Here is a 12,060-nt window from a genome sequence, read left to right on the forward strand (position 1 = left end):
GAATTTCTAGTGGCTTCCACCTAGCTTTTTATGCCATAATAGCATTCACTACAGCAGTCATGAAACACTATAAAGATTCTGTCTGGAACTGGAGAAATAACTACAGGATGGGTTCATGGATCCACTGTGACTACAGTGAAATGGCCCAGAGGCAAAACTTCATTGATTGTTTGACTTCCATGAGTTCCTAGATTGCCAGGTGGATAACAGTGATGTTTTTATCTCTGGGAATGAACGTCAGTTCAGGGCCTTTGTCTAGTAATTTCTGCAAAGAAAATGATGACAGAAGCTGTGGCAGAAAGTGCAGATGGCCTTCAATCATCTCCTGGACTCAGACCTCTCGCTCCTGGCTCTCAGTCATTTTCTGGATAAAGAAATGGGCGTAGACAGCATGGGGAGCTCTTGAAGTCAAATTCTCTAGGACGTTGTTCTAGCTTTTCACGCTTGGAATGTGTGCAAGAATTGGGGCCTTGGGTGAAGCTTAGTTACAAGTTGTTTTTGTTTTCGAAAATAGAAAAGGAGGGAAGAAATGCACCACAACAAAGATCATTTCATGGATGAGCCTGTAATAAACATGCCTAGGGTCTTACGGGCAAAACCTTTCGAATGACACAAGGGCGCAATGTCACCTCCAATTGTTTCCGTGGTGTAGCGGATATCACGTTCGCCTCACGCGCGAAAAGTCCCCGGTTCGAAACCGGGCGGAAACAAGCCCTTCTTATTATACTAGGCTGCAGAGATTTTTGACTTTCCTCACATGTATTCATGAAAAACAAACTCAGAAATCATCGCCCTTGTTCTTGGAAAATAGGAAGCTATTCTGAGACGCGCAGTTGTTTTCTTCTTCCCTCCCCTTCTGCGTGGCGCCCTCTGGCTCTGAGGGTCCTTGGGACAGTGTTGGAGAAAGATGAACAGGCGCGGCGGGTAGGGCTGCTCCTTTCGGAATTTGGATTTCGATGAAGGCAACAGCTCCACCTTGAAACCAGGTGGTAACAGCTACCCGGGTGTCAGGCAACGACATCAGCCACCACTCCCAATGTATCTCTTGCCGGATAAGTATTTTCAACCCACATCTACTGACCCCCTGCACTGTGGGAGGGGAATGTTGCGGTGGGCGAGAGAGCGCTGGAAGATAATGCAAAGCCCCCGTCTGTCTTCAAGTACTCACAAAGATGCTGTCTTGACTAATTTCTGATGCTGCTTTGTCCTGCCCCCCCAGCCCAGCCCAGGATGCAGGTGGCAGCAGGTTTCGACCTGAGGCTCTTTGTTTAACGACACTTGTTAAACCATGGTAAGGAAGACTTTATTGAGGACCGTAGTGAGAGGTATAGGAATCACTGCGACCGGGTCTTGCAGTGAAAAAGAGAAATTGGGCTCAACTCTGAATACGGCATGGGCAAGTGGGAATTTATAGCCAAGGAGCAGGGTGGGGGTCAGTGGATAGGAAGTTACTAAGAGGAAACATCAGGAGTAAGATTCTGGCTAAACCAATTAACGAGATTCTTGCTGGAGACAGGCCAAGGTGATCACACAACACCTGGGGGATGGTGGAGGATGAGGAACCCGATCAGATACCTCGGGTGAGCACACATCAAAGGTGGAGGGTGTTTGGTAAACTGACTTAGCCGGGTTCTTAGCTAAAATTGGATTTGATAAGGAAGTGCATAGATGGGCATAGGAGAAAGTTCAGGAGTCTGACTAAAGTTTGGCCAAGCAAAGAATCTTTGTCAACCTCCACAATTGTGTGGCCCAGTTCTTAAAATAAACCTCTTTCTGTATATATACACGTCCTATTTGTTCTGTTTCTCTGGAGAATGCTGAATAATGCAACTGTTATTATTTTAAAGACTTCAGTTCTTCGAGAGATAGTAAATATCACCTACAGCAGTTTCAACAGCAGCATTCCAATCCAAGTCATTTAAAAAGTAGTCCCCGTCCCGCCATTGATGTGTTGCGAACTGTTAGTGTCTGGAATTCTTTTTCTAACAAAAAAGATTAAAGTACTTCTTAGTAGGCCTCTAGATCTTGTTTTTCTTTGGCATGTGGCAACCATTTTTGCTTCCTTTTGCTTTGTATGCTTTTTTCATTGAAAATTATACTCAAATCTTTTAATTATAAATAGTTAGATCACAAAACAAACCAAATGACTCAAGGTTTTCCTGCCTCTGGGGCTTCAGAGAATTTAGTTCACAGGAGGAGAAAATTCTAACAAAAGTAGCTATTTATATAAATTATATCAGACTTGTTCACTTTTCTTATTTTTCTCATGTTCCTTGGAAATTAATACTTAAATTTGTGAGAATTTAAGCTTAGATATCTGAATCATGTAAAGGTACACTAGAAACCCAGTGTAAACAAACTTGAATATGTGTTCTACTTTTTTTTACTTGAGGTTGAAAGAAGAAATTGGCTATTCATTGTTCTGTTTTCAAAAATTGGTTAAGGGCCATCCACAGTGTAGGTATGGTTAATGTTCTACAGTGGTGATAAGAAAAAAAGAGTAAAGGAGATAACACAAAACCGGAATGAGAATGCACAGAGATTGAAGAACGCCTATCACTTGTTCCATATGACACATAAATAGAGATCAAGTACCAAATCCTACATCCTATTTAGCTTGTTCTGATGCTTGCATTCAGGCTCCACTGCACCCCACAACTTATTGGCAGTTACTGAATGAGAATTCTGCACTCTTTAATTTCCAAGACAGAATTTAAGGTACTGGTTTGATGCTCCACTGGCAATGATTTTACAAGCAATCTTTTACATGAATCAGTCCTTCTACATCAGCACTTCTTTACAAAATACCCCACTCTCATCTCCAGTCCTAAGAATGAATCCTAATTTCCTAGATGACATTATGATTCACAATTTTTTTCATCATTTAACTTATTAATAATATATGCTTTATCAAATTGTCTTCAACATTGCTAGTGATAATACTCTCCAAAACTGCAGAAGGAACGGGAGAGGGATTCTAACACTGGATTTTCTGTGTAAGTAGATCTGCCATGAAGCTCAAATATGGAAGTTTTTGATGGCACATAGTATAAGTGCTTTCACTAGAAAATGTTGCTAGTCTGTTCTGATCATTTGTACAGAAAACTATATCAGATCAAAGAACTAGAGGAGATCCTTCTTAAGGTAAAATTAAGATACTGCCTAGGTGGACAAGACCATCTGTACATTCAGGCAATTGATAAGAGGTCATGGGTACTACTTGATTTTAAGGTCTGGAAGAGGAGGGGAGGGACCATTGTGGTTTTGGGGACAATATGTCCACAGTGAAGACTAGACTGGATCATGACAAGTTCTCAATAAACATTTGTCAAATCTGTGGACAATATTAGAGGTAACTTTCTGAAATGTATCCAAATTCCCATGTGACATTTTGATCCTTTGCCTGTGCTAGCAGTCCCACCTAGAAGTCTAAATAAAGCCTAGCAATGTACCTGTAAGTGGTTAGCCATTTCTCTTCTTGACATTTTCATAGCATCATGTTGACAATATTTCACACTTTGCATAACTTCAATATAAATCAACAATGGTTATCTCTTAATATCCATTGAATCAATGAAGTGTAATGTAAGGTTTACCTGAAACAACACGCAAAGCATCTGGCACAAAGTAGGCTCTCAAACTTTTAGTTTTCTTAACGAGGGGGCTAGGTTGTTGCTATATACCTTAAAGGAGATAGTTTCAAGAAATGACAAAAGCAGTTTTGACACAAAAACCTGGAAACGTATTTTTAAATATGCACAGTACAGAGTTCCATTTCTGGTGAAGTTGTATAGAGTTATAAGAGTCTATCACTTTTAACCTACTAACTAAAGCAAGACCATAAGCTACAGAATAGTAGATTTTCTGAATCCGTCAGGGAGTTGACAATACAAAGGAATCTAAGTAAACCTAACTCTAGAAAGAGGTCTTCATAGGAGGAAAGAGGCCTCAGGCTGTTTTTATTCCTGGCAGATGGGCAGAAGGGCAGAGGAGAAAAACTCTTGAAGAACAGGTATGAAAAAACCCTCCAAAATTTTAAGAGATTTATAAGGTTTGCCTGGGGGCCTCCTTGGCCAAAGCATAAAATTCCAAGTAGCCCAAATTACTGCCTGTTGTCCCTGCTAGGGGAGCGTGTAGCAATACAGGGTTAAGGAGGAAGCTTGGAAAGGGGAGAAATATCAACTGAGGTACCCCCAAGTGCAAAGCTTTCTGAAGTTGAGGAGCATGGCAGCGAAACTAAGAGAAATCAACCTAGGGAGGGCACTTTGTATTTTTGCTGCCAACAGTCAGGACTGGAGAGCTAAAAGAAACCCCTCTAAAACTTTCTGGATAGAGAGAAAGATATTCTAGGCAAAAATAGCCTGGGGAAGATGGTTGAACAAAGAGAATGTCTATCAACCCAAACAGCTGACACTCTGGAGGTTAAGCAGAGCTGGATCTCTCAGGGTTTTGGAAACTGGAGGTGGGGACAGTAATGTACAAAGAGAAGAGAAGGAACTACAGATAGGAAGTACTGTATTAAAAATAATAACAATTTTGGTTTTCCCAGTCACCTTCCACCAATTTTTCTTTTACCAGAAGACAAAGTAAATGGTGGATACAGATACAAAGTTAAAAAATTGTGCTAAGAAACATAATCTTATATCTTTTATTTTAAATTAAAAACAAAATTTTCAAATTGTATAATAAAAATAAGTAAATAGCTGACCTGGCTCATTAAAAGATACAGCTCTTCGTTCTCAAAAATAAAAAAAGTGTCCTTCAAGTCTTACTAATATATATATGTGTGTGTGTGTGTGTAAATGGGTCAATTAACTTGAGATGAAACAAAGGAGTAGAAGAGTAGAAATGGGAGGGTTGTAGGGTCCAGAAGAGCAAAGATGGCAAGCAGAGGGACAATCAAAGGCTCTACTGACTCCTTCCTGGGTTGGTACCTGCCAGCCCAGGGATCGGGCGGTGGCTGGGAGCGGAGCACCTTGCAGGAGCAGTTTACTGCCTCCCCTCTCTGAGTTGCCGGATCCTGGCCTCAGCTTCTCAGTTCCTCCCAAATACCTGCCTTTACCGCTGGTCTAGATAACCGCCATGGACTCTGGACTCATCCAGCTCTCAAGTTCCCTTATTAATTGGAAGTCTTGGGTTTTCCCGGCACCAGAAGGAATCAGAGGCTCTCAGGAGGGACAGTCCCCCCGGTCCTTTCTCCCCCGCAGACTCGAGCCCCGCATTCGAGCTTCACCAAATGCCGGGTGACCAGTACTGCAGCACCAAGTCTGATTTTTTCGCTTGCAGAGCTGCAGGCCTGCGACTGGCAATTGTGAATCTCGGGTGGCGATGACCACTGAACCACCCCGAGGCCAGGAGGCGGGAGGGTGTAAGTTCCCGGGTTCCGAGGTCTCTGGGAAAAACCGACGTGCCCGGGATGTCCTCCAGGAGCAGAGAGGAATCCGCACCCGCGCACGGGGGCCGAGTCCTCCGAGCCTGCTGCGGCTCCGAGGTGGGTTCCCTGATCCGCTTGTAGAGATCTCAGGCTGGGAGCGGCTTCGGGTTGGCCTCCCCGGGTGGGAGGAAAGAAGCCGCGTTTGGGAACGTGATCTGAGCTTTCTCCAATTAGAGTCGCCGGTTTGAAAAAGACCGTTTCCTTGGAAGAGGCATGGTTTATTTGGGCTCGCAGCGGAAATTTCTCCTTTTTTAGTAAAAAGAAATATAGCGCTTCTCACTAATACAGAAAAATGGCAGCAGACCTTAGTCCGATATGATTTAAATATAAAAAAGAAAGGCACATTAAGTAACGTGACTAATTAGCTCAGTAGGTTAGAGCTGGGCACTAACGTGGGCGTCCCGGGGACGGCTCTCGTGAGGGCGTTTTCCACGTTTACCATCGCGTCTCCTTTCCATCCAACTCCGGGGCCATGCTTAGCCATTCGTAACTGTAGCTCTACTAGCTAGAGCCATTCCATTTTAGGTTTCTTTTGTTTTTTAATTAAAAAAAAATTTTTTTTGAAGGAATAATATAGGAGAGTTAGAATGGAGAGCTTTTAAAAGAAATCGTGAATGAGGCGGGGCAGGTGCATTCAGGGAAGAGAGCAATATTTCTGCATTATCTTAGAAAAAACTTCTTGAGATAAAACTGTTTTGGCATATTTTAAACTTTTGAAAGAGCGTGTAGAGTTAGAATGGAGAGCTTTTAAAAGAAATCGTGAATGAGGCGGGGCAGGTGCATTCAGGGAAGAGAACAATATTCCTGCATTATCTTAGAAAAAACTTCTTGAGATAAAACTGTTTTGGCATATTTTAAACTTTTGAAAGAGCGTGTAGTTCTTTTTTTTTTTTTTTACTCTAAATGGTTGCTCCGTTGGTTAGGTTGTTTATAGTGTTGAGATTTTGGGTTCGGTCCCTGTACGGGCTAAAGGAGCTGGTGTCTAGGTTTTTGTTTGTTTGGTTTTTTTTTTTTGCTTGTTTGTTTTTGTTGTTTGTTTTCTCCACATGGGACTATGCTGGACTCTCAGGGTTGCTTTCCAACACTCTCCAGACCTGCAACCACAACTGTTCTGTGGTAAAATAGATCAGTGTTTGGCCTTTGGATATATATTTGACAATGGTCCTCGATGATGCCCTTTTGAAGCCATTTATAAGTCATTTAAAAAATATTTGAACATGTATCATAAAGCGGTAGGTTTGAAATTTGAATGACGAAAATGGGGTGTGTGGTGGGGAATAGGAGGGCAAGAGTCTCTGGGGGAGTCTCTAGGGCCACTCTCAGTCTTAGAGCCTCATTCTTCCTATGCTGGAGTCCGGTCACTGAATCTCTGTGTCTTCCTTGTTTCTCCCTTCGCTCCTCAGCCTCCCAACATATTTTTACTCCTTTCCTGTTTGAAAGCATGGGTTTGCTATGGAAATGACATAAACAGTATTGATAAATAATGAGGTAGGTAATGGCTCAAGAACAAAGCCAGGGACATAGTGGGTGCTTAAGAAATCCAAAAAGGTAGGGCCTTCCTCTGTTTTGGTCAGTGCTGCATCCTTCACCACAAGAACAGAAACTGGCTCAAAGTCAGTGCCTGAAAAAAAAATTAAGAATGAATTAATAAAGGGTGCTTACTACTTAGTTCATTGTATATTAGATAATATACATAAAGATTTAAAGTACAAGAAAGATGTGACAGGCCATTGCTGAAGACGGTTACTTTGAAGATGGGGGGAGCCACCAGCGAGGGAATGGAGACATCCACTAGAAACTGAGAACAACCTCTATACCAGGACTTCAGTGCAGGGAACTGAATTCTGCCAACAACTTTGGGTGAGTTTGGAAGCGAATTCTCCTCTAGACCCTCCATAAGGGACATGGCCTTGCCTGCTGACACCTTGGTATTATAATAGTCTGAGGAGAACCTGTTGGAGTTCTAATGCACAGAACTGTGTGATAATAAATGGATGTTATTTTAAGTTGTTAAATTTTGGTAATTTGTTACAGCAGCAATAGAAATACTAGCAAAACAAGAAATTGTAAAACCGCCCACCCTTCTTACCATCTTATTCTGGGTTATCTTGCTTTCCTCAGGAAATAACGATTTTAAAATGAGAAAGAACAATTTTAAATGTCAACACAATAAGAATGAAAAGATTCTTGGGCACAGTCTGAAGACACATTAAAAATTAATGTTATCTTGGATAACACATTCTTATGATCAAAACTAAATAGATATAAAGTAAAGAGATATTTTTCTCCCTCCTATCACCCATCTTCCCAGTTCACAGACCTACCACCCATCTCTAACTATTATTCTTAGTTTCATATATATTCTCCTTGATTTTCTTTATGCATATAGCTGTAAATATAAATATAAATTCTATTTTTACTTTCTAGTTACATAAAATGCAGCATTATACACACGATTTTACATTCTTTTTTCACATGATATTTCTCAGAGATCTCTAATTTAGCAACACTTACTTATAAAGCTTTCAAACAGCACATTTAATATTATATGCTACACAGAAGTAGAGCTGATTGCCAAATGAATTGGTTCAGCCAGCTACAGGTTGAATTTAGAACCTTTAAATCCATCCCACCACTGAGTGCAGAAGTATAAAAGCAGGACTGGAGAGAGGGAGGGAAGATGGCACCTTTAATTTTCTGTTATAATATGAATAAAAATTCTTTTTGTGTGAAGCCATGTGTTATTTCAAAGAGTTCTAAAGTAAGGGACCCCAAACATTCTGTTGATCAAAGGAAGTTATGTATTCATTTGTTAAAAGATATTTTTCAGAAAAAATAAAGCCATGGTTTTCATATAGATATAAAAATCAGCATATGACCAAAAAGAATACTTAAGAATAAATTTAACCAAAGATAGGCAAGAATTCTACATCAGAAACTACAAAACATTGCTGAAAGAAATTAAAGAAGATCTCAATAAAAGTTAAGACAGTTGTGTCAATGAGGGCTCTTCAGAGAAATAGAACCAATAGGGTGTGTGTGTGTGTGTGTGTATGTGTATGTGTATGGGGGTGAAAAATATATTTTAAGAAATTGGTTCACACACTTGTGAAGGCAAAATTCAAAATTGGTGGGGAAGGCCAGCAGGGTGGAGACCCAGGGAAGAGATGATGTTGCAGCTAGAATCTGAAGGTAGTCTGCTGGCAAATTCTCTCTTCCTCAGGGGACATCACTCTTTTTTCTCTTCAGGCCTTCAACTGATTCAATGAGGCCCACCCACATTCTGGAGGGCAATCTGTTTTACTCAAAGCCAAAAGATATAAATGCCAATCCAATCCAAAAAATACCTTTACAGAAACATCTAGAATAGTATTTAACCAAATATCGGATACTGTGGTCTAGCCAAGTTGACACATAAAATTAACCATCACAATATCCCATGTTCATGGATTGGAAGACTTAATATTGTTAAGTTGGCAATTCTACCCACATCTATTTATAAGTTTAATGCAATATCTATTAATGTCCCAATAACCTTTTTTTTTTTGCAAAAATGGAAAAGCTGATTCTAAAATCCATATTTAATTGCAAAGGATCCTGAATCAAAAGGAAAAAAAGTTGGAAAACTCATTCTTCCTGATTTCAAAAGTTACTACAAAGCTACAGTAATAAAAACAGTTCAATACTGGCATAAGGATAGATATATAGATCAGTACATTAGGATTGAGAATACAGAAATAAACCCATATACCTATGGCCAATTAAGTTTTGACAAGGGCCAACAAGACCATTCAAGGGGAGAAAGAATAATCTCTTCAACAAATAGTGCTAGGACAACTGAAAATTCACATGCAAAAGTATGAAAGTGGATCCCCACTTCGTACCATATACAAAATATAAGTCAAAATGGATGAAAGACTTAAATGTAAGAGTTAAAACTACAAAACTCCTAGAAGAAAAAATAGGGATAAATCTTTATGATTTTCAATTTAGCAATGGCTTCTTACATATAACACCAAAGTGCATGCGACAAAAGAAAAATAGATACATTAGACTCCTTTGAAACTAAAAACTTTTGTTCATCAGGACACTATCAAGAGGGTAAAAAGACGACCTTCAGAATGAGAGAAAATATTTATAAATCACGTATCTGGTAAGGGTCTAGTGTCCAGAATATATAAAAATCCATTATATCTCAACAATGAAAAAAAAAACCAAACCAATTAAAAATTGGGCAAAGGACTTGAATAGATGTTTCTTTAAAGAAGAGATACAAATGAAAGCGTATGAAAATATGTTCAATATTATTAGTTATTAGAGAAATGCAAATTAAAACCACAAGAGATACTGCTTCACATTCACTAGGATGGCTAGAGTTAAAAAGTTGGGTAATAACAAGTGTTGGTGAAGATGTAGAGAAATTGGAACCCTCATGCATTGCTACTGGGAATGTAAAATGGTGCAGCCATTGTGTAAAAGTTTAGTGATTCACTTAAAAATTTAAACATAGAGTTACCATATGACCCCACAATGCCACTTATGCATAAAAACAATAGATTTAAAAGCAGGTATTCAAACGAATACTTGTATATGAATGTTCATAGCTCACTATTCACAACAGCCAAAAGGTGGAAGCAACACAAATGTCCATCAATTGATAAATACATAAGCAAAATGTGGTATATCTATACAGTGGAATATCATTCAGCATAAAAAGTAATAAAATACTTATATATGCTACAACATAGATGAACCTCAAACATTATGTTAAGTGAAGAAAGCTAGATACAAAAGTCACATACTATATGATTCCATTTAATGGAATATCCAGACACAGAAACTAGATTAGTAGTTGCCAGGAACTGGGGAAAAGAACAAGGGAGACTGACTGCTTAATGAGTATAGAGTTTCCTTTTAGGGGGATGAAAATATTTGGAAGTAGATAGAAATGATGGTTGTATAACATTAAACATACTAAATACCACTGAATAGTATACTCTAAAATGGTTAATTTTTATGTTATGTGTATTTTATCTCAGTGAAGATAATACATACAGGTTAAAGATCTTATTTTATTCATTCAGTGAGGGAACCAGACAGATGTTATAACCAGGTTAAAGGAAAAGTCAAAAAGCATGAATTTATATGGAGTAGAGGAATTGAATTGGAAATGAAGGCAAAACTTGCTTTTTTACTGGGGGAGGGAAATCAACCGAAACTCTACCGGACAGGACAGAATTTGCATACCTATCAATTTACAAAAAACTGTACAATAACTTAAAGACAATAAAAGGCAGAATCCAATAACCTTAAAGGATGTACTATATGTAGAGAATGCACAGTTTTCCATTGAAACACAATTATTTTCTTACGGACTTCCCCACCTTAGATCAAAAATAATCTCAAAAGAATATTCTTATTTATTTATTTATTTATTTATTGAGACAGAGTCTCCCTCTACTGCCCTGAGTAGAGTGCCTGCCGTGGCGTCAGCCTAGCTCACAGTAACGTCAAACTCCTGGGCTCAAGCGATCCTTCTGCCTCAGCCTCTCCAGTAGCTGGGACTACAGGCACGCGCCACCATGCCCGGCTAATTTTTTCTGTATATTTTTAGTTGTCCAGCTAATTTCTTTCTATTTTTTGGTAGAGACGGGGTCTTGCTCTTGCTCACGCTGGTCTGGAACTCCTGAGCTCAAACGATCCTCCCGCCTCGGCCTCCCAGAGTGCTAGGATTACAGGCGTGAGCCACCGCGCCCGGCCTCAAAAGAATATTCTTGATCATAAAATAAGAATGATGTCGTTAGATTTGTCCTGATTATTTACATCTGTGCAGCATATAGGCCAGCTTAAGTTTGCTTTGTTGAAAGTTTTCATAAGGAATCTCAGATTGGACTTTTAATAGCTCATTATTTGCTATCCTTATTATTTGCTTGTTCAGAAGCCAAGAACTTGCCACCAGATTTCACCTGCAGTACTTATAAATTTGAGTGAATAACTCTCTTCTCAAGATTCCTCAAATATTCTCAGTTTCCTGGGCCTGCCAGGAAGTGTTCTTCCCCACTCACCTATAAGGGCTAGGAACCCTGCAAGCCAGGTACCAGGCCAGTTTTCAGGAAATTGCTTTGTAAGTCTCCATAAAGTCAACCTTACTTTCTTAAAAATGTCTGGTTATATCTGATCAAATGATAATCATTTTCAAATATGACATTTAAAGCAAAGCCTTAGTTGCATAATCACTATTTCCAATTATGTTTCAGTGAAAAGGAAGACAGATTCTTATAGAACCTATGCAAATATTTATATTGCCATGAAAATAAGAATACCTGATAAGAGTTTTCCCAATTCTGGTGGGGTCAGGTAGGGACAATAAGACATTTACAAAGGTTTTATTTTAGTTTACAAAAGCAAAGCCTACCAAATTGTTAGGAGTAGATGGCTTATAACATAGATAGTTCAAGAGGAGAGAGAAAGGGTTTCTTTATATTTCCAGAAAATAGAACATTAAAACATCAGCAAGGCCAGGCGCAGTGGCTCACGCCTGTAATCCTAGCACTCTGGGAGGCCGAGGCGGGCGGATCCTTCTGAGCTCAGGAGTTCGAGACCAGCCTGAGCAAGAGCGAGACCCC

The 12,060-nt window shown here is 39.5% G+C and overlaps 1 non-coding gene across 1 annotated transcript; it reads left to right on the plus strand.

Moving 5' to 3' along the window:
- Nucleotides 1-637: 637 nt before the first annotated feature.
- TRNAV-CAC lies at nucleotides 638-710 on the plus strand. The gene has a single exon. It is a non-coding gene; the product is annotated as a tRNA-Val (tRNA).
- Nucleotides 711-12,060: the final 11,350 nt, after the last annotated feature.

The sequence above is a fragment of the Propithecus coquereli genome, unplaced genomic scaffold (assembly GCF_000956105.1).
Source record: "Propithecus coquereli isolate 6110/MARCELLA unplaced genomic scaffold, Pcoq_1.0 Scaffold131, whole genome shotgun sequence".
Lineage (NCBI taxonomy): Eukaryota > Metazoa > Chordata > Mammalia > Primates > Indriidae > Propithecus > Propithecus coquereli.